The 27,599-nt window shown below is 34.6% G+C and overlaps 1 long non-coding RNA gene across 9 annotated transcripts in view; it reads right to left on the bottom strand.

The window, feature by feature from the left end:
• The window catches only part of LOC131401344 (uncharacterized), a 37,044-nt gene extending 10,788 nt beyond the window's left edge, over window positions 1-26,256 (bottom strand). For 2 of the 9 annotated variants that reach the window (XR_009217655.1, XR_009217648.1), the window contains exons 1-3: window positions 26,053-26,256; window positions 24,353-24,451; window positions 2,627-2,690 (exon numbers count right to left, since the gene is read on the bottom strand). This is a non-coding gene — a long non-coding RNA (uncharacterized LOC131401344). Of the gene's footprint in view, window positions 1-2,626; window positions 2,691-18,676; window positions 18,726-24,352; window positions 24,452-26,052 lie in introns of all 9 variants that reach the window. The other 7 variants (XR_009217650.1, XR_009217656.1, XR_009217654.1 and 4 more) reach the window with 7 other exon arrangements.
• Window positions 26,257-27,599: the final 1,343 nt, after the last annotated feature.

Genomic DNA, 27,599 nt, shown 5'->3' with positions numbered 1-27,599 from the left:
GTACTTACTGTCATTTTTTAACTTTTTTTTTTCCCTCTGTTTTAGTAGTCCTTCTCTGTTCCTTACTGCTTCTATACAGAATTGATGGTCACTTTAGTTTGACCTCTGTCTGAAAGCTGTACTCTTTAACTCCCCTCCTCCCTCCTTTTATGTTTTTAATATCATATCTAACCTCTTTTTTGTGCATTTGTATCCATTACGTTCTAATCATGGAAATAGATAATTTTTCCTATTTGTGGTCTTCTCTTTTCCCCTTAAATCAGTCCCTTTAACATTTCTTGTAGCACTGGTTTCTTGGTGACAAACTCCTTTAATTTTTGCTTATCTGGGAAAATTTTGATCTCTCCTTCCATTTTGAATGATAACCTTGCTGGGTAGAGTATTCTTGGCTGTAAGTTTTTTCCTTTTAGCACTTTAAATATATCGTGCCATTCTCTTCTAGCCTGTAAGGTTTCTGCTGAGAAGTCAGCTGATAGCCTTATGGGGTTTCCTTTGTATGTAACTTGACTTTCTCTTGCGGCTTTTAGGATTCTCTCTTTACCTTTAATTCTGGACATTTTGATTATGATGTGTCTTGGTGTGGGCCTCTTTGGGTTTATCTTGTTTGGGGCTCTCTGTGCTTCCTGTACCTGGATGTCTGTTTCCTTCCTTAGGTTTGGGAAGTTTTCATCTATTATTTCTTGAAATAGATTCTCTGCCCCCTTGTCTCGCTCTTCTCCTTCCGGGACACCTATAACACGGATGTTAGTGCGCTTGATGTTGTCCCAGAGGTCCCTTAGACTGTCCTCACTCTTTTTAATTCTTTTCTCTTTTACCTGTTCACCTTGGGTAATTTCTTCTATTCTTCTAGCTCACAGATCCGTTCTTCTGTATCCTCTACTCTGCTTTTGAGTCCCTCTAATGAATTTTTCATTTCCAGTATTGTATTTGTCATTTCTGATTGGTTCTTTTTTATATCTTCCATTTCTTTGTTGACATTCTCACTGAGTTCATCTATTCTTCTCCCCAGATCAGTGAGCATCCTTAACACTCTTAGTTTGAACTCTCTGTCAGGTAGGTTGCTCATTTCTGTTTCACTTAGTTCCTTTTCTGGGGTTTTGTCCTGTTCCCTTACTTGGAATGTATTCTTTTGCCTCCTCATTTTGCCTCTTTCCCTTTGCTTGTTTTACGTATTAGGTAGGTCAGCTACGTCTCCTGCTCTTGGATAGGTGACCTTATGTAAGTGATGCCTTAGGAGGCTTCCAGTGTGCTTCTCTCAGTTCTCAATGTTCCAGGGGTGGCCCCTATGTGGGTAAAATCCCACTTTTCTTTGTTGTATTTGGAGTTGAGGCCAATCTCTTTCCCCCACTGTAAGATTCCATTGCAGGGGTCCCTACACCTATCACGATAGTCCTCTCTTGAATCAAGTCTTCCTTACTGTCTTTAACAAGTGTCATGAATAATTTTGTTTTTAACACAAGTACAATAAGAGCAATAACATTTTGTGGGCATTTGAAAGAAAAAAGAAAAAAAAAAAAGAACATATATATAACGAGGGTTCTAAAAAATTTTTCCCCACCAAGGAAAATACTACTTCACTAATGCTTTTTGCTTTTATAATAAAGTGTTCATTCTCTATTCTGGACTTTTCTACACACACTGAAGGGATTCCCCAAATCACTGTTCTCTTTATAATGGCATTGGATGAGATAGGAACCAGCCTAACAGAGACAGGGTCATCAGCAAGTCCCCTGGCCTAAGAAGATAAGGCCCATAACCAATCAGCAAGCTAGAAGAATCAAATAGAGACCACCAAGATCCACATTCCACAGCCTCAAGACTTCGCAGGACTTATGCACGTGCCCTAGCACCCAGGAGTTGAGTGAAGGTGACTCTAGCCCCATTACCATAGTAAAAATCCCACCCAGGGGCTGAGAGCTAGTATGCTAATGATACATGCAATGCATGTGGCATGTCAAACAACAGTGCAAGTACAAGCAAAACCCCGCCTCTGCATGCCATGACAAGGCACTCTTCCCCAGCCTTTGCCTAATAAAAAGCCCCACAATCCCGCTCCCTAACAAGCCGGTCACCTGCCCCTTTCCTTTCCTCACCAGCTCCCTTGTGTTTCCCTTGTGCACAAGCTAATATACTTTTACTTTTCTACTCCCATTTGTTGTCTCTCTTGATTTCTATCCTGGGGGACAATAAGAACCCAATGCTCTGGTAACATGGAGACTAATCTTTAACCCCTAAATTTCTGCCAGGTTTGAGATAGCTTGAATCAAACATTGATTCAAGAGGCTTAATGTCAAGATGTTGAATCAGAGTTTCAGAACTGAAATCCAGATTCAACATTATAGAACTAGGAATATGTTTGATTGCATTTTCTAGCATATATATGTTAGGGTATATTTTAAGCATGAGTGTCCTCCTTATGATTATTAAATTTAAGAGTAAGTAATAAGCAAATTGCTGGCAGAAATGTTTCCTGTAAAACCTTTATGACATCTAATGTTGTGTATTTCCAAGACTACATTTGTTTCAAGATGCATCATTGAGGATTCCTGGTCCTGAATTTTTCTATGATGATCTGATTAGATTAACATAAAAACACAGCAAACAGTCAATGAATCATAATACTTACATAGAGTTATAGCAATTACGTTACTTCAAATCTTGTAACTTCCAGTGTATTATCTTACATTTGGCTATTATAACAAACTGAAATGATATTTTCTGAAAAATTCTAGAGAAGACATTGCAGTTTAAAGCATTTTAAATGATCGTTTTGGTCTATTTTTTTCTGATTACAAAAGCGATACACACTAATTATGAAAATTTAACATAAAATAATGGAGTAATATAGGAAAAAAAGAAAGAGATCTGTAATTTCCACCCCAAATAACCACTTAAAATAGTATTTCAAACTCTGGCCAACAGAGGTAAGTGGATGGAGCTTACGCAGGGAATTTTTAAAATTAAAACTTCCTTAGTGGGACTACCTTTAAAACAACTATAGCATGCGGAAACAAAGGCTTCTTGAACAACTAAAAGTTGAAATTTGTTTTTTAGTTAGCACATTAAAATATATTCTGTTATTTGAGGAATTTCTATCTTTGATTATGCTCCTTGAGTTCTGAATATATCAATATTGAGAAATTATTTGCCATAGCATTCTCTTTAACATTAAAATTTTGCATAAGACAACACCTAGAATACATTTGTTGTAGTATGATTTTTAAGATAATGTAGGGATTTTCTAAGGGAAATTTCAAGTATATATGACAGTAGAATTTAGCAAAACATCTAGATCTTGAGAATCATGGGGATCTATTCGTAGTTGTTTTGCAGCTACCTTCACCTTTCTCTGGCTCCATTTCTTCATTTTCTAAATTATAAAATTATTATCTGCCACAGCCAAATTATAAGAGTGTTATAAGTAGCAAATAGTAATAGATACGAAAGTGTTTTGAAATGACTTTAAGAAAAAAAACCCCTGAACAACCATAAGTCCTTCTTTTCATTTTAATTGCAATATTAGTGATGTTACTTTAGTTACTTGGAGCAATCATTCTAATTGCTAATCTCATTATGCAAATCGAAAAAGTTACAGCAAATGTCCTTAGAGTACAATTACCCAGTAGACAAGAACTAGTACTTCTTCTCAACGTGCAAACCACCATAAGATATAGAATAAACACAAGATCTCAAGGAATTAGCAGACTTCAAGTTGAGTTTATGCTCTGCCATTTAATAATTATATCACCTTGGGCAAGTCACGTTACCAATTGGGGTCTTGATTGCCTCATCTTAAAAAGTGGGGATAACAACCCCCTTCCAAACTACCTCAAAGAAGTACTAGAAGGTGTAAATGAAGTAATATATGTGAAAGCTCATTTGATCTCTAAAGAGCAATCTCAATATAAGGTATTATAAATTCATCGCTGTAACTTGACTAGAATATGAATCAGTACTGATGTCAAAGAAAGGGAGAAGGGGCATTCTGAAGAAAGGCAGACAATAAATTCACTCAGATGAGAATATCTTAATGGAAGAATCCTTTGCTTTGGCAGTTTAGTGGAAAAAGCAGAGACTTGCCTGAAAGAACAAATTGCTGCTGGCAATTACCAAACTCACCAATAATTATTAGAGACGCATGGACACTAAGAAGCTATCTGGATTTTTTTTTTTTCCAAATTTAAGGTGGAAAATGAATTTAGGATTCTTTTCTGGCTCTCAGATGTTGTGGTCCCTATGTTTCTGTTTATGTAGCAAACATGTAAATAGCAACTGCCTAGTGACATTTCTACTGGATGTCTCATAGACTTCTCTTAATTTAAGGTCTGAAACAGAACTCTTCATTTCCTTTTTTTTTTTCAGTGCAAGTTCACTGTTCATTAATACCCATACAGATAGCTTATAAACCACCCAGAAAATTCAAGTTTTCAAGCTACATAATATCCAAAATCACTACCTAAATATAGATTAGGAGATGCTGGCTTGCTGCATAGAGGGCTAAAAGAGTGTTATAAACCATAAGCTTCATTGATTCTGAAAGTGGGGAGTATCCTGTGTATGACTTATCCCACCCCACTCCCACCCCCCACCCCCAGTACATGATACTTCTTTTTATGGCCTATTTTTGAACGCTTCAATTTCCCTTTTGAACACATTCCTTTCACTGTACCCCCCATCCCTTAAAAATACCTCTACTTCCATCCAGTTGCTCAGGCAAAATCCTCGGACTTCTTTCTTTTCCTCTTCCTTCAATAGCATCTCTTGTTTCTTTTTCTAAAAATGAATCCTGAATATGACCTCTCTGTGTCTACCTTCTATCAAAACCCTGGCCCAAGCCACGTCTTTCATCTTGACTATTATGACATCTTCCATAGAAGCCTGCCCGTTTCTACTGTGGATCTCCTTCATTCCATTCCTCACATAGCAGGCAGAATTATATACATTTTAAAATTGTTTTTAGTAAATATTGAGCAGATAAAAAATAAGAAATATATGTAAATTATAAAGAATCATGCTAAGATTATCACCTATGTGCCTACTACCCAGGTTAAGAAAAAGAACATTGCCTCTGCAGTTTCTTCTCTGATCCCATACTTTTTCCTCCTAACTCTGAGGTAACTCACTACCTTAATTTTTGTGTTTATCATTTCCTTTCATTTATTTATAGCTTCACCACGTGTTTGTATTCCTAAACAATACATTGTTTAGTTTACACGTTTTCCTACTTTCTACACATAGGATCACACAGTATACATTCTTCTACAACTTCCATTTTTCACTCACCTGAGATTTATCCATGTTGTTGTGTGTAAATCATTCATTTTCACTGCAAGAAATATTCATACATGGTGTGAATATACCACAATGCATTTATTCATCTTACTGTTGATGGATATTTGGGTTATCAATATTTTTGTTTTACACGTATGTGTAAGAGGTTTTTGTAGAGCAGAGTATTTAACTGTGCTGTGGAGCTTTTTGGAAGTCTGGTGAAGCCTACTGGACTCCTTCTCAGGATAAGTTGTTAAATATACAAAGTAAAATCATAGGATTACAGAAAAACCCAATTATATTGAAACACAGTTATACAAATGTTAATAGATTTGTTACATAGTATTAAATATCTTTTTTAATTAATGCATTAAGTAACAAGACCTAGGGTTAGGTTTAATTACTTCCCTGATTTTGAAGTGGTGATGAGTGTAAAGGATACTTATACCCAGTTATCTGCCAATAACTGTAATGTGATATGAAAATATCTTTGTTTCTTTGTTGAGAGAGTCACAGGTATTGCTAATATTACTGTGGGTTGTTGTCTACATTCATAAACAAAGGAAATGTTAAACTTTATTTAGGGACTACTGGAAATAAAAAAATAGTTTTTTTTCCATCCAAGTTCACATGGCCTTTAAATTCTATCCATGGATCTCAAGATAGGAAAGCCCTATTCTAGAGTATATTCCTTGGACAGAAATTGTTTTATTGTAAGGTATGGGCATCTTAAATCTGTTTCGCATGTTTTTGTGCCAATATATACACCTACCAGTAGTGTTTGAGTTCCCATTGATCTATAACTTTGTCAGCACTTGGTATTAACAGATTTCTTAATTTTGCCAATCTGGATAGTATGAAATATTATTTCATTATATTTATATTTAGCAATCTTCTGATTACTATTGAGATTGAGTATATTTTCATATATTTATTGGTCATTTGGGTTTCTTCCACCATAAGATGCTTGTTAAACTCTCTTGTCCATTTTTTTTCTTCTAGGTTTGTCCTTTACTTGATTCAACAGAGTTCTATATATATGTTTTAGACATTAATCTTTTGTTGGTTATATATGTTTTAAATATCTCGTTCCATTTTTTGCCTTGCCTATTTTCTCTCTTTATGTTGTATTTTGAACAGATGTCCTTAATTTTAATGTGGTTGAATTTATTAATTTTTTACCTAATGATTTACAAATTTTGCATCATGATCTAAAAATGCTTACTTCACACATGGTCATAAAAATATTCTTCTCTATTGTTTTCAAATGTTTTGTAGTTTAGAATTATGAATATTTTATAGTTTACCACTAGTTTTAGTATATAATGCAAGGGAGAGTCCAATTCATGTTTTCCAGATGGTTAGTCAATGGTCCCAACTACTTTTTGGTGAAATCTGATTTTCTTTCCCACTGATCTTAATGACAGGGTTGTCATAAAATATTTCCAATAATGGGGTGCTCTGTTTCTAGGATCTCTGATTATTTTGGTTAACTTATATATTCCTGCACTAAGACTAAAAAGCCTTATTGTATCTTTATGACAGTAATAGTTATATTGTTGTTCTTCAGCAATATCTTGGCTATTCTTAGCTCTTTGCTCATCCACATATCTTTAGAATTAACTTGTCAATTTCAGCACCCAACACAACAACAACAACAACAACAAAACTTCTGGGACATAGATTGGCATTGCATTGAATCTATAGATCAATTTGTGGAGAATTGACATCTTTAAAATATTGAGTCTTCTAGTCTAAGAACAAAGGATGTCTCCCCTTTGATTTGGGCCCTTATTAATGTTTTAAAATAAAGTTTTAAAATTTTCTAAGATTTTGCATATCCTTTATAAGATTTATACCTTGCTACTTTATATTTTTGATATATTTACAATATTTTAATATATATATTCTGTTTGTTGCTACTGTATAGAAATTCAACTTTTTATATATTGATTTTTTTTAAATCCAGCAGACTTGCTCAACTTTTGTTAATTTTAATAAGTTTTAGTAGATGTTTTTTGTCTTTTAAAGTGATAATCACATCATATGAGAACAATGACAGTTTAATTTCTTCCTTTCCAATTCTCGTATCTTTCATTGGGAAGCGGATTTATGTATCCTATACTAGCTAAGACCTCCTGCACAGTGTTAAATAGAAGTGGTAATATTGAAGACATCCATCTTGTTCCTGATCTCAGAAGGAAATTTTCCAGTTGTAAACTATCAGATAATGTTTGCTGTGGGTTTTCGGTAGAAATCCTTCATCAAATAAACATTTTATCGGTATTATTAGTTTCAAAGAGTTGTTGTTGTTTTTGTTTTGTGTTATTTCTCTTACAAATAGATACTTAATTTAATGACAATTTTTTCCTCATCTGTTGAGCTGATCATATGATTTTTCTCCTTTAATGTGTTAAGGTGGTGAGTCATACTAAATGAGGTGATTGATAGCATTGATGACCCCAATGAATGCTCTCCCTGTATCCCTATACTTTGCCCTCTATTTTTCTTGTCCCTAACCACTCTAATTCTGGACTGGCCTTGTGACTTGCTTTGTTCAATAGATGTAGCAGAAGTGACAGTATGTCAGTTCTAAGTCCAAGACTCAATAGGCTTTGTTTCCTTCCACTTGTTCTCTTGCATTATTGGGTTTTCTCACTCTTGGACCTTAGCCTCAACCATGAGAACAAGCCCAAGCTAGTCTGCTGAAGAATGAGAGACCTCATGGAACAAAAACAAATAGTCCCAGCTGAGACCTACCTACTGGACCTATAGACTTATGAGCAAAAAATAATAAATGTTTGTTGTTTTAAGCCACTAAGTTTTGGGGTGGATTTTTACACAGCAATAGGTAAATGGTATACTAGGTTAAACCCAACTTGGTCTTAGTGTATTAACTTTTTTACTCATAGATATCACCATTTGCTGATTTTTTTTAAGGTTTCAATGTCTATGTGAATTATATCAGCTAACATTTTTTTTTCCCTAATGTCTTCTTAAGGTTTTGGCATAAGGTTATACTAGACACTTGAAATGAGTTGGGGACTATATAAGTTAGGGCAAGTCAGGCTATTGTGCAGCCCTTTGCTTATCCATATACATTTAGAATTAGTTTGTCAACTCATTGGACTAACACAGTACAAGTTTATGGCTTCTTCATGTCACATTCCATTTGGGTATTTATCCAAAAACCTTCCATGTGTTGATTCAACAAGCAAGACTTTTCCAATGACATGGCTCTGGGATCTTCAAAACATGGCTAGGAGATGAGGAAAAGAGGTGCAGAGGGTGTGGAAAAGACAAATCCACTCCTAACTGATTTGGAACAAAGATGACACATAATTTCATCTTGCATTCCATTGGTAAGAACTATTCATATAGCCCCACCTAGATCCACACTCATGGGAAAAGGTAGGTTTCTACTGCTCAGAAAGAGGAAAAGATTTTGGTGAGTAACTGGGCCATTGTCTAGGAAAGTTTTGTGTAAGATGGTAGTTAAATGTTCTATGAACATTTGAACTTGCCAATCAAAACTTATAGGATTGCAACCTTTTAATAGGAATATTTTAAGTGATTGATTCAGTATGTTTCATTTTTATAATATTATTTCAGTTCTTTATTTCTTCTTCAGTTGGCATTTCCAATCTTTGTCCTTTTCTACTTATTGTGATTACTAGTATAATATTCCTATCACCTTCTTTGTGCTTACCATTTATCTCCTCTTTCTATATCTTTCTTCTGCCTTACTTTGGATCAATTGTTTTTTCTGAATCCCAATATCAGAACATTTATTTGCATAAACTGTTTTTTTTTTAATTGCGGTAACGTTGGTTTATAACATTATATAAATTTCAGGTGTACATCATCATATATCTATTTCTATGTAGATTACATCATGTTCACCACCCAAAGACTGATTATAATCCATCACCACACACATGTGCCTAATCACCCCTTTTGCCCTCCTCCCTCCTCCCTTCCCCTCTGGTAACCACCAATCCAATCTCTGTCTCTATGTGTTTGTTTGTTGCTGTTTTTATCTTTTACTTATGAGCGAGATCACATGGTATTTGACTTTCTCCCTCTGACTTATTTCGCTTAGCATAATGCCCTCAAGGTCCATTCATTTTGCACAAATGTCCAGATTTCATTGTTTCTTATGGCTGAGTAGTATTCTATGTGTATATATACCACATCTTCTTTATCCATTCATCACTTGATGGGCACTTATGTTGCTTCCAAGTCTTCACTATTGTGAATAACGCTGCAATGAACATAGGGTTGCATGTATCTTTATGCATTTGTGTTTTCATGATCCTTGGATAAATACCCAGCATTTATCCAAGTGGATATAGCTGGATTGTATGGCAGTTCTATTCTTAATTTTTTGAGGAATCTCCATGTTGTTTTCCTTAGTGGCTGCACCAGTTTGCACTCCCACCAGCAGTGTATGAGAGTTCTCTTTTCTCCACTTCCTCTCCAACACTTATCATATCCTGTCTTGTTTGTTATAGACATTCTGACAGGAGTGAGGTGATATCTCATCGTAGTTTTGATTTACATTTCCCTGATAGTTAATGATGTTGAATATCTTTTCATGTGCCTATTGGCCATCTGTATATCTTCTTTGGAGAAATGTCTGTTCAGATCTTTCACCCATTTTATTAATCGGGTTGTTAGTTGTTTTGTTGTTGAGATGTATGAGTTCTTTATATATTTTGGATATTAACCCCTTATCACATAGATGGTTTGCAAATATCTTCTCCCAATTGTTAGGTTGTCTTTTCATTTTGTTCATGGTTTCCTTTGCTGTGCAGAAGCTTTTTAGCTTGATGTAGTCCCATTTTTTTTTTTTTTCTATTGTTTCCCTTGCCCGGTCAGACATGGTACTTGAAAATATGCTGCTAAGACTGATGTCAAAGAGCGTACTGCCTATGTATTCTCCTAAAAATTTCATGGTTTCGGGTCTTACATTCAAGTCTTTAATCCATCTTGAGTTAATTTTTGTGTATGGTGTAAGATAATGGTCTACTTTCATTCTTTTGCATGTGGCTGTCCAGTTTTCCAACACCTTTTATTGAAGAGACTTTCCTTTCTCCATTGTATGTTCTTTGCTCCCTTGTCAAAGATTAGCTGTCCATAGATGTGTGGGTTTATTTCTGGGCTCTTGATTCTGCTCCATTGTTCTGTGAGTCTGTTTTTGTGCCAGTACCATGCTGTTTTGGTTACTATAGCTTTGTAGTATATTTTGAAATCAGGGAGTGTGACACCTCCAGCTTTGTTCTTTTTTCTCAGGATTCCTTTGGTTATACTGGGTCTTTTGTTGTTCCATATAAACTTTAGGATTCTTCTATTTCTGTGAAAAATGTCATTGTGTCTTTTATAGGGATTGCACTGAATCTATAGATTGCTTTAGGAAGTATGGACATCTTAACCATGTTAATTCTTCCAATCCAAGAGTATGGAATGTCTTCCATTTCTTTGTGTCTTCTTCAAATTCATTCAACAATGTTTTATGGTTTTCAGTGTATAGATCTTTTACCCCTTTGGTTAAGTTTATTCCTAGGTATTTTAGTCTTTTTGTTGCAATTGTAAATGGGATTGTAGTCTTAATTTCTCTTTCTACTACTTTGTTGTTAGTGTATAGAAGCGCAACTGATTTTTGTATGTTTATTTTGTATCCTGCAACTTTACCATATTCATTTATTATTTCTAAAAGATTTTTGGTGGATTCTTTAAGGTTTTCTATATATAAAACCATGTAATCTGCAAATAGTGACAGTTTCACTTCTTCTTTTCCAATTTGGAATTCTTTTATTTCTTTTTCTTGCCTGATTGCTCTGGCTAGGACTTCTAATACTATGCTAAATAAGAGTGGCTAGAGTAGGCATCCTTGTCTGGTTCCTGTTCTGAGGGGGATAGCTTTCAGTTTTTCTCCATTGAGAATGATATTAGCTGTGGGTTTGTCATATATGGCCTTTACTATGTTGAGGTGCTGTCCTTCTATACCCATTTTATTCAGAGCTGTTATCATAAATGGATGCTATATCTTGTCAAATGTTTTCTTTGCTCCTATTGAGATGATCATGTGATTTTTATTCTTCATTTTGTTGATGTGGTATAGCACATTGATTGATTTGTGGATGTTGAACCATCTTTGCATCCCTGGAATAAATCCCACTTGATCATGGTGTATGATCTTTTTAATGAATTGCTGTATTCCTTTTACTAATATTTTGTTGAGGATTTTTGCATCTATGTTCATCAGTGATATTGGCCTGTACTTTTCTTTTTTTTATATTGTCCTTCTCTGGTTTAGGTATCCGGGTAATGTTGGCTTTCTAGAATGAGTTAGGAAGCTTCCCCTACTCTTCAATTTTTTGGAAGAGTTTGAGAAGGATAGGTATTAAGTCTTCTTTGAATGTTTGGTAGAATTCACCAGGGAAGCCATCTGGTCCTGGACTTTTATTTTTTGGGAGGTTTTTGATTACTGTTTCAATCTCCTTACTGGTGATTGGTCTATTCAAATTCTCTATTTCTTCTTGATTCAGTTTTGGAAGGTTATATGACTCTAATAATTTATCCATTTCTCCTAGATTATCCAATTTTTTGGTGCATATCTTTTCATAGTATTCTCTTAAAATCTTTTGTATTTCTGAGGTGTCCATTGTAATTTCTCCTCTTTCATTTCTGATTTTACTTATTTGAGACTTCTCTCTTTTTTTTTTTTGCTGAGTCTTGCTAAAAGTTTGTTAATTTTGTTTGTCTTTTCAAAGAAACAGCTCTTGGTTTCATTGATTTTTTTCTGTTGTTTTTTCAGTCTCTATTTCATTTATTTTTGCTCTGATTTTTATTATTTCCATCCTTCTACTGATGTTGGGCTGTGTCTGTTCTTCTTTTTCCAGTTCCTTTAGGTGTACTGTTAGATTGTTTATTTGAGTTTTTCTTGTTTGTTGAGGTAGGCCTGTATTGCTGTAAACTTCCCTCTTAGAACCACTTTTGCTGTATCCCACAAATTTGGGCATGTCATATCTTCGTTTTCATTTGTCTCCAGGCATTTTTGATTTCTCCTTTGATTTCTCCATTGACCCAATCGTTGTTCAGTAGCATTTTGTTTAATCTCCACATATTTGTGGCTTTTCTGATTTTCTTCCTGTAGTTTATTTCTAGTTTCATACCATTCTGGACAGAAAAGATGCTTGGTTTTATTTCAATCTTCTTAAATTTATTGAAAGTTGTTTTGTGGCCTAATATGTGATCAATCCTGGAAAATGTTCCATGTGCATTTGGAAAGAATGTGTATTCTCTGGTTTTAGGATGGAATGTTCTGAATATATCTACTAAATCCATCTGGTCTAGTGTGTTGTTTAAGGCCAATGTTTCCTTATTGATCTGTTTGAATCTTCTATCCATTGGTGTAAGTGGAGTGTTAAAGTCCCCTACTATAATGTGTTACTGTCTATTTCTCCTTTTATGTCTGTTAATAATTGCTTTATATATTTAAGTACTCCTATGTCATATCACTATATATATTTTTTTAATTCCAATTTTCCCATGTCATATTTTGGGATATATTTACTCTGTTTCTTTTCCTTTAGTGGTCTCACTAAAAATTTTAACATATATACATAACTTATCTAGCTCTAAGTTTAATTGATGTTTTTATCCTTTTCCGAAATAACAAAAGTTTTAGAATATCTTAAAGGTCGCCAATCATCATTTCACCTTATATATACACCTTTGTTATAATATACTGTAGTTGTATCTTGTTTTTTAACCTCACAAGACATTATTTTTATTGTTCATTGCAGATTGTTTTCTTGCAATGTCTACCATCAAGACATAGTGTTTATTTACCCTCCCTTTAATAATGGGCTAGTTTTAGGGACTTGCTTGACTACTATGTGGTAGAAGTAACATTCTGTGACAGATCAGCTTAGCTTAGAAAAAGTTTTGAACTTTTCCTTTGACCTCTTGGCACACTCCTTCTCCTGCTGTTTTCTCTTGGGACACTTCCTCTCAGAATCCAGTTGCCATGCTGTGAAAAATCCATGACACGTGGAGAAGCTACATGCATTCTCTTTGAAAGACAGTCCCAGATGAGCCCAACCTTTGAGTTGTACCAGTTCTGGCAACAGAAATGTGAGTGAAGAAGACTCCAGATAATTTCAGTTCCCAAATGTTTAAAGTTACCCTAGCTATTCAATTATTTTAAGTTGAGACTCCAGCTATTTCAGAAGAGAGATAAGCCATCCCTGCAGTACCTTGTCTGAATTCTTATCCTACAATATTCATAAGCATAATTAATTGTCACTACTTTATATTATCAGAAAAGGGTGATTTCTATGCACAGCTGATAATCAGAACATCTTTTTAGATTTATCCACATAGTCAATAATTTCTCCATTATTCTATCATTTTACTTCTCCCATCTGCCATTTTTTTACCAAAGTATATTTGGCAGAATTTTCTTTAGTTAGGTTTAGTCAGTAACAAATGTTTTCAGTTTTTATTTTCTGAAAATACCTTTATTTTACCTTTCTTTATTAAAATATGATTTTGCCAGTTACAGAATCCTAGGTTACCATGTGTCTTCTTTTAGCACACTGAATTTACTATTATACTGTAATCTGGGTTCTTTTCTACTCTAGAGAAGTAAAAATTATATCTTCCTCTATATATCTTATTATCTATTACCTTTTTGTGCTTCAAATCTGGATAGTCTTTTGGGCTCTATCTTCCAGTTTACTAATTTTCTTCTCAGCTGAGTCAGATCTGTCATTTATCCTGTCTATTGAGTCATAATTTTATTTCAATATATTTACTTATAGAGATTCTATTTTTACTTTTTCCAACCTGCTTGACTAAATTTTGTAATCTTTTGCTCAATAACCACATTTTCAAAACCTTCAAAAGATTTTTTTCAATTTCAAATATAAACACTTATAATTTGAGCCTGAGGATTTCAACATCTGAAAACACTGCAAGTCTGATTTGTTGTCAGCTGTTTCTTCTCATAATCTCTTGTTCTTATTTTTAAAATTTTTATTTTGTTTTGTTTTGCATGTTTTGTGATATTACTGATTTTTTCTTAGAAATATATCCATTGTCACTTCTTGGGGCATGAATGATCATGGATTCCTCCCCAGAAAATTTTTACAGTTGCTTCTGATGGGATTATCTGTAGCACTGCCAGTTCTAGAGAACTTTAATTCTAGGAATGAATTGTTTTTGGACAAGCTAGGTAATGCAAATTCTTGATGAAAACTCACATATGGAAAGCTCATGTTTACAAATTCTAAGAGAAGTTATTTCTTCTTTACTCACACTTTTCGTTAAAGATAACTGAGTAAACTGGTTTATTTATTTATTTTTTCAATCTTACTTCTTTCTCTCTCCTTTAAATTGGATTATTTTTACATATCTATTAAATTTACTCACTCTTTTATGCCTTATCTTCAACCGGCTATTAAGCTTCTCTAGTGAAATTTCATTTCAGCTACTATATTTTTAGGTTTTAGATTTTCCATTTGATTCTTTTTAATAGTTTCTATTCTTGGTTGACGTTTCCTATATGTCATACATTATGAGTATGTTTTTATTTATGTCCTTGAGTACAATTATAATAGCTGTTTTAAAATCTTTCTGATAATCTACATTTCTGGTTGTCTTGGTATTCTTTGATTACCTTTTCTTTTGAATAAGGGTCACATTTTCCTGTTTCTTCATATGCCTTAGTAATTTTTTGTTGTATCCTGTACTTTATGGTTGTATATTATAGAGACTCTAGATTCTATTTTCTTTCCTATGAAAGGTATTTGACTATTGGTTATTTTATCTGAATCAGTCACAAAAGAATCTTATAAACTTGGGGGCACAGAGATTTTCTACACCTTTTGGTATAAGAGCTGGACCTTGGACATCGGTGAAATTACCAAACTAAATATTGACCTAAAGACCCCAACTGGCCAGTAGTTCTCCCCATTCTTGTTGATTGTGTACATCCCCTTGTATTAAGCTTCCCAAAAGTTATTTTATCATGTCACTCACTTACTTAAGAACCTACTATGTTCCTACCGCTTCATGTTCAGTCTAAACTCTACATTTTGGCATTCATTTCTATCTACAATCTTCCTATTTCTCTATCCTAGTCTGTCTTCTACTATTTCCCAATACAAACATTCAAAACAATATCAATTATATCATTCTCTTGTCTTTTGTTTTTACACATCTCGTTCTGTTCTTCAGCTCATGTCATGCCTCATAGTAAGGATTCTGTAAGGATGCTTTTCTGCCTTGATTCTTTCATTCTCAATTCTATCCATCTTTCATGGACTAGCATAGATCCTAAGTACAGATACAATATGGTGTAGTACTTAATAACATTTTCTCTGTCACTTGCCAGACGTATATAACCTTGAACAAATTACTTAGATGTGTGTGCCTCCATTTCCTTATTTGTAAATTTGGAATAATAATAGTAACTTATAATGTCTTTGAGATGATTTCATGAGTTAATATATAAGTATAGAATGGGGCTTGGTATATAGTAAGACATAATAGTTTTTTAGCTATATTTAACTCCTCCATGAAACCTTCCAAATCCATTCATTTATTCTGTCTCCCAATATTTATGGTGAGCTTATTTTGTGCCAAACTCTTCACAAAGTGTTGCCTGCAAAGCAATGAATAAGATACTGACTCTTACCTCAAGGAACTTATAGAAGAATTCATTAAGAGATAAGCACAGGATGCTCTGGAGCATGGAGCAGGGACACCAAAGTCAACCCAGAGGAAAAGTTAAGAGTGAATTGTTAAGAAAAGACTTGTTAAAAAATTGTTTAAGGGGCCGGCCCGGTGGCGTAGTGGTTAAGTTTGTGCACTCCACTTTGGTGGCCCAGAGTTCACGAGTTCAGATCCCCAGCATGGACCTATGCATTGCTTATCAAGCCATGCTGTGGTGGCGTCCCACATACAAAATAGAGGAAGATTGGCACAGGCATTAGTTCAGGGACAATCTTCCTTACACACAAAAAAAAATTGTTTAAAAAGAGAACTACAAGTAGTTCTTTGTGACTGTGGCATATAGTGGGAAGAAGAGAGAGGTAAGAGGTAAACTGGAAGAGATTGGAATGTACATAAATGATCCTAAATGATCTCATAAACTTATCATGACAAGATCTTTGACCCATTAGTTCTACTTGTCATTTGGAGCATTTTGAGAGAAATCTGTTGGCAACTTATTGTTATCCAGTTGTTATGATGGAAGAAATGCCCTTGGCACTTGTACAGCATTCATCCTTTCATTTTTTCCTCAAATATTAGCTTCCTAATATATGCTCAGCCATGTAGTAGATGAGGGATAGAGCAATAAATAAGACCTGATCCTTGCTTTCAAGGAACTCACATTTTATTGAGGTTCATGGACAAGTATTCAGGCAGTTACAATATAGAGTAAGAAAAACTGAGTTACAGGCAAGTGCAAGATGCTGAGGGAGTACAGAATGGGCACATAACCCAGTTGTATAAGTGCACTGTTTTAGATGCTGGAAAGGGCATAGTTCAGAAAGGGCTTTTTGGATGCTCCAACAATGCAGAGATCTGGTATTAGCCAGGTGAGGGGAGCAAGGAGAGTGAGGGAAATCCAAGCTCTGAGAAAAATATATGTGGCCTGGTCCATCTTCATCTTTCTCTTCTCTAGATACTGATCTTGTTTATTGTCTGAGTTACTCATTTTGGGAGTAGATCATAATGCATCTTATACAGCTTTATTTTGTTTAGAATGACTATGCTAATTTTGTCTTTCTAGTGAAAATGTAAACTCCTTGTAATCAGAGATAATGCCAGGTAGTTTTTCCTATCACAATAGCAAGCAGCACTGGATAGGAAATAAATATTTACTGCATTAGTTTACTGAATTAATTGGTCAACATTCTCCCTCTTTTATTTAGTCTGCCCTAGGTTATTTTTCTAAAGGAAGCATACACTTCCCCCCACCCATCCCTATACAGAAAAACTCCCTCTAAGAAAAAAGGTGCTTTAAGCTTTTCAGTCTCTTAGATTTCTTTAATCTTTTTTACTTGCACTCTTCTAAAAGAACTGTATTACATCTACATTCTTTTCCAAATATAGAATCCTAAACTAAATGTGGTTCCATGTTCCACAGTAAGGATGTACTCAATGCCAAGTACAGACAGAAGATTACTTACATATTGCTTACTTCTGTCATTATGTCCTCATTATATTCTTAAATAATAGGTAGTGCATTCCTTACTCTTAAGTCATTTTCTTTTAAATTTTATTTTGTCTCTTTTTAATGCTTATATGTGAAAATTCTGATTAATACCTAGCACATAGTGTACAGTATATCATGTTAGCCATTATTATTTTTCTCATCATTATAATCTTCCTCTCAAGCCATTTTCTAATATAATTTTTACTTCCATTTATTTGTATTTGTGTCACAGTGTTTGTATGACCTTATTCTGTCCTTTAATAAACTTCTTGTATTTAATGAATCAGTTTAAAATGTTATCTTGAATCTGTAACTCATTTTCTGTAATAGATCCAGAGGGCTGGAAGAGAGCTTCAACTTTTACAGAAATGGAAATAAACTCAGAAAAGTTTATTAATTTTCTCAAAGTCACACAGCTTGATAGTAGTGTCAAAAATCCTTAAGCTAAAAAAATATAGTATTAAATATTAATAGCCTGTTTTGGAGGGCAGCAAAATCTTCCCAGAGTCTGTGAAATAACACCATAGCTACCTACACTAAAGACTAGCCTTAGAGAAAAATATGGAAAAGATTAAGACTCAGTAATATGGAAACATTAAAACAATGTTTTCAGTCATATAATGACTCTTTCCTCCCTTTCTATAAATGATATCAATTTGGTAGAGAGGGAAATAAAATGTGCCTAATGCTATTTGTTCTTTGTGAGGCCATGTTGCTCATTATTCAGCATTTTTGCCCCGTAGGCACTTTCAAATTGATAGTGTAATGACTTTTTCCACTATCATCTCAGGTACAGAAGTTAAGCTAATAGATCTACAATTTTCCAGGATCTTTCTCTTAGTAAAATTGGGCATTGAACTCTTTTTCAGACTTCTGGCACTTTCCCTGTTCTGGGCAACTTCCTCAAAATAGCAGCAAAGAGCTTTGCAATAACATGCACCATTGCCTTTAGGATCCTTAGTGTCCTATCATTAGGACCTTCTGATCCAAATGCCATCCAGAGTTTTCAAGTTATCTCCAACAATTTCTGTTCTTAACTTATTTTATCTCAGTGTGGTGTTGCATAGGCAGTTAGCTGACTACTTTAGGCATAAGAGAAAGAAAAAATGAAGAATAAACCTAAAAGCATTTATAAGCAATTGATCAAAATTTAATTTTTTTGAAACCCACCGTAATTTCAGATGTCTTCCTTTTCTTGTATTTTTCAAATTCTTCATTCCTGTAAGGAGTTCTTTTTTTTATTAACTGTTGAAATTATTGCTCCAGATCCCAAAGAACAATGGATGTATATTCTGTTAAGAAGTCAGTGGTCTTCAGATAGGGTATCAGCTCTGTTCCTGTTCTGCTGGTTGGCATAAGTAAATTGCTATATGACTCATCTAATTGGATGAATGCAGATTTGGATTACAGAATATTGGTTTAAACAAAAACAAAACAAAATATTGCTTTCCAACTATGCAGAAAATCACTTTAGCTCCAAGGATATAAATGTTTCTTTAGCAGATGGGGGAATTTCATGATTGTGTATTAACAATAGGTGGGCTTTCCCAGTGTTCTTTAAATCCAATTGTATCTTAAGTGATCAATTTTTTTTTAAATAATTTTATTTATTTATTTATTTTTACCCCCAAAGCCCCAGTAGATAGTTGTATGTCATAGCTGCACATCCTTCTAGTTGCTGTATGTGGGACACGGCCTCATCATGGCCAGAGAAGCGATGCGTCGGTGCGCGCCCGGGATCTGAACCCAGGCCGCCAGCAGCGGAGCGCGCGCACTTAACCGCTAAGCCACGGGGCTGGCCCCTTAAGTGATCAATTTTAATTATATCTTTTCCAACTTTCAAAATGTTTCCATTATGATCATATAGGAAATGAAAGCATTCTCCATTTTATCATCAGATCAGACTATCTATGAAACTTCAAGGCATCTAAATAACACTCATTATCCTCACCACTAGAAAATAAAATTTCAATTGTAGTTCTAACTAGGGAATATTTGGACGAGATAATTAAATGTTGTAAAGTTAGTGATGAAATTGACAGTGAGGAATAAAATGGATTTTAAGAATTTCTAGCAAAAGGATTTAGTAAATGCCACAACATAAGCTAGTACATAACTCTGCAGGATTACTTAAGCTTTTTTTCTAATAATGTAAAAAGCTTGAAGATTAAAAGATAAGTTAAAGGGAAAAAATCTGCCTGAAGATTCATAAATACTTCTTCCAGTTAGAAATCTTTGGACTAAATCTTTGCATAGTAATCAGTGACATAATGTTAAAGTTTCTATAAAAGAAGGCATACTAAATTAAATCAGGAAAAGTTTACAATAAACAAAAAATTCTATCTTAATATGCTGACCTCTGAATCAATAAATTGGTAGATAACTGTAAAGGCAAGCTCTCTGCAAATTCAGGTTGACAAACTGAGCAAACTCTTCCTTGGAGTGGCCAATGGAAAGGAAGAAATGATCTAGAATTTGAAGATGGTACAACTTGGCCTTTTAATATGGCAAGTCACAGTTTACATCTTAGTTCAGGCTGCTATAATAAAGTACCATAGTCTAGGTGGCTTATAAACAACGGAAATTTATTTCTCACAGTTCTGGGTACTGGAAGTCTGAGATCAGGGTGCCAGCATGGTTGGGTTCTGGTAAAAATCCTCTTCCAGGTTACAAACTGCTGACTTCTTGTAGTATCCTCACAGGGTGGAAAGAGAGCTAGTTAGCTCTCTGGCATCTTCTTATAAGGGCACTAATCCCCATTAATGAGGGCTCCATTGTGATGAGTTAATTACCTCCCCAAAGCTCCAAATACCATCACTTTGAGATTAGAATTTCAACATATGAATTTTGAGGGGACATAACATTTAGTCCATTGAAATCCATATTTTAGGCTTTAATTTTATAATCACAAAGCGCATTGTAATTATTTCTGGCCATTTTGACCATGAGAATTTTGCATGATGATCCAGAGGTGAAAGTAGTTCTTATTTGTCTTTATGACATGATCCTCCTTTTCTTCTACCATTTGAAATAAAATTTATTTTTATTAATAATATTTATCTGAATATAAACTATTGATAAATGAAAGGCAATTCAATTAATTTTATTTTTAGTATAAACAGCTTCAGGCTTCAACGTATGTTTTAATATTTCATTCAAAAACTAAAATATGCCATTACATGTATGATATTTTAATTGAAATCAATACACTTTCTCTATTACTCATGATTTCTTTCTTTCTTTCTTTCTTTTTTTTTGTGAGGAAGATCAGCCCTGAGCTAACATCCATGCCAATCCTCCTCTTTTTGCTGAGGAAGACTGGCCCTGGGCTAACATCCATGCCCATCTTCCTCCACTTTATATGGGACGCCGCCATAGCATGGCCTGACAAGCAATGCCTCGGTGTGCACCCGGGATCTGAACCCGGGTCACCAGCAGCAGAGCGTGTGCACTTAACCACTACGCCATGGGGCCGGCCCACTCATGATTTCTTGATGAAGAACACTGTACCACCTCACCCACTCAATTATTAGCCAAAAAAAAATTTAAAAATTCACTTCATTTAAATTATTTTGAATGTCCTGAAAATATAAATCATGAAATTATTAAATTATATCTCTGGAATTATGAATAAGATCCTCTAGATAAATAAACCAAGGGAATTGCCTCACTTTGGTAATTTTATTAGAAATCTCTTGGGTTATATAGGGTGATAGTACCAATTATAGCTCGTGAAACAGTGAAAAAGTAAACCTCAAAATATTTCACGAGTAGTCAGAAGAACAGAGTGTAATGGCATTATATATATCAGTTCTATGAACGTGTAGAAGAGCTATAATAAAATTGATTTGTAAAAGAGGATAATAACATTCATTTGTGGTCACCTCACAAAAAATGATTAATGTGAAATGTCTTAACTTCCAGGTAAATTTCCTGTGGCTCAAATTTGTGTTTAGTACTTTTTCCTAAGAACTTTTTCTTAGGAAGTGTAGTCCATGAAATGCCCAGGGTTACATAGTCAAATAAATCGGAGAGATGCTGCATACTCTATTCTCCTCGGTAATTCAGTGTGCATTAGAATGTCACAGCCTTCTATAAATGTCCCAGTAAAGACATATGGTTCACCTTGAGTAAAGAAATGTTTCCTAAACTCATTTGATCCTGATGCCTTGTTTCTATAATTCCTAACAACAGGCAACAAACTAGAGTCCCACATAAACCAGTTTGGGAAATGCTGCTGTGAAGGAAATGGTAGACTTGATGTTAACGTTGAAAGAGACCTCTGAGATCATTTAGACAACAGATATATTTTACAGAGAAGGAGAAACTAAGTCTCATGAGAGATAACATATATCTGCCTGGCACATTGGCACATAGTGGCTACTTAAATATTGTCAGATAAACGAATGGGTGAATGAACGATAAGGGTAGGATTAGAACTCAAGCTTCGTGTTGCTCAGTCCATTGAACTTTTCAAAGGACTTACCTACCTTATTTTCTCTTAAGGACAGTGTAATCAGATCACTAGGGTCTTTTATAAAGGGAATTATTAGCTGTGAAGCCTTGGGCATATATTCTCTTTGAGAATCGGGATAATACTTCTCTTACGGGTTATTTATCAGTATTAATTGAGATGTCACACATGAGGAAGTGCTTACTACACAATGCACATCAGGTATTCAGTAAGTTAATTTATCTTCATTTCTCTGATAATATTATCTACAAAATGATAGTGTCTATAATAGTATCATCCCATTTGCTAAAAATATTTTATGTATTTTTAAGATTATAACATAGCATAAAGAGAACAAATGGTAAGTGTACAGCTTGCTGAATTTTAACAAGCTGAACAAACCTGGGTAAACAGTACCTAGGTTAATAAACAGAACCCCAAAAGACATCCCCATACCTCCTTCCATTCTCTACCCTTCAGGGCTATTTTATATAAATAAAATCATACAGTATATACTCTTCCGTGTTTGACTTTTTTTGCCTCAACATTATGTTTGTGAGATACATCCATGTTGTTGTATGTATTTATAAAGAATTCTTTGTCATTGCTGTATAGTATTATGTTATGTGAGTATACGATGGTTTATTTGTCCATTCTACTATCAATGGGCCTTGGATAGCTTCCAGAATGGGGTCATAATAAAGAGTTCTAAAGTGAACATATACATGTATTTCTGTTGGATTCTACTTAGGGGTGGAATTTCTGGGTCATAGGGTATGTATGTGTTAGTAAATACCACTAAATAGTTTTCCAATGTTTGTAACAATTTATACTCCCACCAGGAGTGCATGAGCTTTTCAATACTTCCCAAAAGATTGAAACTAAAATTATAGCCATGGATTTAAAATAGAGTAACAAAATATAAAGTACATGAATCAGAGGGAGCAGGTATTAATGAAAGAACACTGGATTGACTGGTTTCTTGGTTCTAGTATAGGCTCTTCCATCTATTCTCTATGTGATCTTGGAAAAAACTATTATGGCACAGTTTTAACATCTGTAGATTCAGGCATTTGAAGGCCTATGGCTCCTCTCTTTAGAAAAATAAATAATTCATACACAAATATACTTTTGTATGTAATTTTGGGGGTGGACGTCATGGAGCCTATAGTGGGGGTGGTGATTGGGACTCATCATAAATCTTAGTTGAAAATATCGGAACTAGATGATACTTGAAGTCTCTTCCAGTGGTAACAACAGTAACAGAAATTTTTATGAAAGTCAACACACCAACAGTTACTTAAGGTTATATTTCAAACATATGTTTGGTATAACAAAATATTTCCCAGGTAAATTGTAACTGATGGTGCCAGCAGAGATAAGTATTTCCAAATTAGTCATCATTAAAAAAAATAGTTTTAAATCATACTCAGCAAATATGGTTACAGAATCACTAAAAACCAATTGATAAAAACCCGAAACATAGATAATACTGTACTATTATTATTGAATGTCAATTTATGCCATCATTCCAATAAAATTATGAGGACATGGAAATAACTAGGTTCTCAAAAAGTTCTTGATATTATCCATTTTTTAAAAAGGATAGATTTGATATTGTTTCAAACCAAGGAAAATTTAACATTCTTTAAGTGAATTTAATTGACTAGGTATTTCTAGAGACGTCCTTTATGATATATTCAATAGAGCTGTTTCTCTGATAACAGTATTGTCTTTTGATTATTACACATTTTAATAGGAAAATATCCCCTTTATGAAATCACCTCTAAGTTTTTCAACCTAAAGTAACTGGGATGATTTGAAAAGCAATCAGAGGTCTTATCATCCAAAGTTTTACACCACAGTTCTTTATATTATTGTCAGCATTCATCACTCTTTAAGGACTTTAATTGCACATTAATAGGATGAAAACATTAAAGGCAATGCATTAGCTAACCAGCACATGAGCCAGGATTCATTTGTCTGGCCACTTCATTATCATCCGCCTTAATGCTGATGGACAGTGGATCGCTAGAAGAAAGGGATGATGGATGGTAAAATACCAAATACAGAAGGGGAAAGAGCTTGGGAGCATAAGACATGGAACTAAACTGGAAGCTTACTGTTGTAATGGGTTGGTTATCTATAGAGGAAACAAGTAGGATAGGGTATAGGGAAGTATCTTGAAAAGAGATGTGATTTCCAAATTGCTGAGTGTAATAAGCTCATTTAAAACAAATACTTGAAAAGAGAACCATACCCTGCCTTTCCAGAAACAGTAAGAATAATCTGCATGATTATTTCTAGAGTTTAAAAATAGCGTATTGCAAGTATTCCCTTTACCTGTAGTGTTTAATAATAGAATAAATAACTCTCGTTAGGTGCTATCTTACCTGGGAGCCAGTGGCTGGACTATTTGAACCTTCCAATTGCCTTCTAGCAGCAGGACTTTTTAATATATTTGCTTGGGACACAGAATAAACATTGTGCACCTGGAAATGTCAGCAAAAAACGCTTGCAATATTTTTCTACATTATTTTAATGAAAGATAACGTTCTTTCATATAAAATTGCTAAGACTGCCCATGCTTGCCTTTAAAATACAAATTCCTAAGGAAGGATCATTCAGACTCCCATCATCTTTGAAGAGTCAACTCTGGAAATCAATAGAAGCCAGAAAATGATTTCATATAAATCTGCTACAAAAAACTCACTATCCATTTATAACCAAGGGAATTTACAAAAAATTAAATTGTCATGTTTTCTCTCTTACATAGCTTTTGATGATGAAAACATTATACTATGAAATTTTCATTCAGTATATGGTCCTTTTGCAGATCATCACGATATCCTTAGTTTGCTTGCAGTTATAATTGAACTCAGCTAGTCATTCTTTTTGTGGTACCTTTGAAGTTGGCTTTTTTTTTTTTCTGACAATAGATCTTTTACTAATTTGTTTTCCCCAACTTCTGCTGTATAAAACCTAATGTGGCAAATTTAATTTATCAGAATTTCATTCTTTACAGCAAGAATATCAAATACAAAAAAGAACCAAAAACACTTCCTCACTCCCAAGGTCATCAATAATCATAAATCATAAGAATCATAAAGCTTGACACTTGAAGAAGATCAATTGCCTCATCCTGATCTTTAAGAGTTTCATACTGAATCCTTGGTAATTATGAATGCATCATGGATTTATCTATCTACTATCCTTTTGGTCACTATTAATGTCAAATAGGATTTTATATTTTGTGGCAAAAAGCTCATCACATTTACCTTGTAATTTTCAGAGCAAATGTCCAGTGATTAATGGGTGGGGTGGAGTAAGACATGATCCCTTCCAACTTGATTCTAGAAGTTGAATGTTAAAAGTCACCATATGCATGTGGAGATGTCACATGTTCTTTACATTTCAGGGTCTCTCTCTACAGAATCATATTATTAGTAATTACCAGTTAATATATAGGAGAGCTCTGGTCTGCCGCTTGCTTTCTCAGCAATCTCGGTGCATTCAAAATCTGGTTCTCAGTATTATGTGTCCTTGTAATCTGTGGCATTTTATGCGCCCTGATTTTCTAAAAGCATATATTCATGTTATATATGTATATAGATGGGTTTGATGCTGAGAAATGCTTTAGTTTGTTTGAAAAGTCACTATTGTTTTAAAATTTGAGTATGACTTTCTCCACAGATCAGGATCTATGATCACTACAGTAAATATCTATCACTGGCTTTGGGTGGGGTTGAGCTATATACAGTGTAAGACAGATGGAAGCTTCTCTACTAAACTGTCACTATTTTCAGCAATTAAAATTTTCCCTGAACGTGTGCCATATTTATATAATGTTATTGAAAGTTAATGGTACAAATGGAGAAGCAGTATGTGTGAAAATTAACTGATTCATCCATCTGCCTATTGGATTCACATCTGAAGAGGCTGCTACACATCAGTTATTTTACCTAATAGGAAATTATTTCATTTTTACTTAACTAATCAGGCTTTTCCAGGTCCTATAAGATAAAATTCAAGCTTTTCAACATGTTATTCAATGCCCATACACAATCTGGGACTCCTACTTCTCTAGCCTTACCTTTCGCTTTTCCTGTACATGAAACCTCTTCTTCAATTAAGCCAGGCTCCTATTGTTACCGAACCAAGTGGGCTCGCCTCCTGGTGAGCTAAATAAGACACTACACCAGTGGAAGTTGTCTCACAAAGTCAAGTGTGTTTGCAGCAAATAGGAGACCATGCGGAATCATTTCCAAAGTCATGGCATCCCCGAACAAAGGGAAGCAAGGACCTTTTATTTTGGGTGGGGAATGAATATTCAAAAGGGAGAGGTGGGTATTCCCTTGCGCAGGCTCAGTTGGAAAACATGCTTCCATATACACAGCAGGTTAAGGTAATGAGGCCTAATGTCCTCCTGGAGAGACTTTAGCATTAAAAATAAGGCAAAGGTCATGGGCGTAGCTCTTGTGGTGAGGCTTGGTCTGGTTCAGGGTGGTTGGTGATTGCATCTCCTTAACATAACAAAAGGGAAAAAAAACATTTGGAAAAACAGTTAATGCTTCCAAACCCACCCTTGAGTTCCTTGGGGCACTAGGGGCACTAGTTGGTGACAATATTGACTCCTGAAATTTAAATATATATATTTATATGTGTATTAAGCATTACTCTATGCTCAGAATATTTTACATTTGCTCGTAATGTTTATATAACCAATCCAAATTCATTCAGTTACTCATTTATTCGATAACTGAAAACAGCAGCTATGTATATGGTTATGAATAAGATACCCAGATAAAGTCCTAATATATTTTTAACATATAATTCTTGTTTATTTTTTCTGACATGGTAGAAACAGGATTCAAGGACCCAAAATAAATATCATGGGTTTTTTTCCTCTTTGCTAGGTGGTTTCAAACTATGTCTTTTAGCAAGGAATACACATATTTTAGGGCCAGGATAATGCTTTGCCATTTTCAATCTCAGACATCTCCTTCCTAATCTTTTTACTGTAGAAGATTTCACATTAAAGAAGTTTTGAAAAAAACGGACTCCTAACGTGAGCCCTGGGGCCTCATAGGAATTCTGCTTTGGGGCTGAAACTGTGGGTACTATGGGAGATCAAGATTTGGCCACCCTGAAATCTATCTCTTTACCTTGGTTGTTTTCTCTAGGGACATTTGACCTCCCCCACTAACTGCCTAAAGAATTTGACATAGTAACTCCTTCCTGGAACAGATCTATCATGATGGCTGTAAAGATAATGTAGGATAAATGTTACAATAGGAAAGGCACCAACAAGCCCATCTTATCGGAAGTTCTGTCTCTCTGGCCACTCTCTGGATGGCCCTGTGAGGAGTTGCCAGACACTCATTTACATTTATAAGGGAAATCTCCATTTGTAAAGGTATCTCCCTCTCTGTTTTGGGAAGGGGGGGGATGGCCTCATTTCTAGAGGCTTATCAATGTGGAAGGTGAGGCCTTAAATCTGCATAATAACCTTACTCTTGTTTACTGTGCTTTAGTGGTAATCTCCTGTAACTGACTCCCCCCACCCCCAACATCCTCCTTTGTCATTGGCTGAACATGGTATTTAAGACATGAATTTCTGCTATTGAGTTGAGAAATGCA

The sequence above is a fragment of the Diceros bicornis genome, chromosome X, assembly GCF_020826845.1.
Source record: "Diceros bicornis minor isolate mBicDic1 chromosome X, mDicBic1.mat.cur, whole genome shotgun sequence".
NCBI classification, from domain to species: Eukaryota; Metazoa; Chordata; class Mammalia; order Perissodactyla; family Rhinocerotidae; genus Diceros; species Diceros bicornis.
This window is presented reverse-complemented; position numbering and strand designations above follow the sequence as displayed.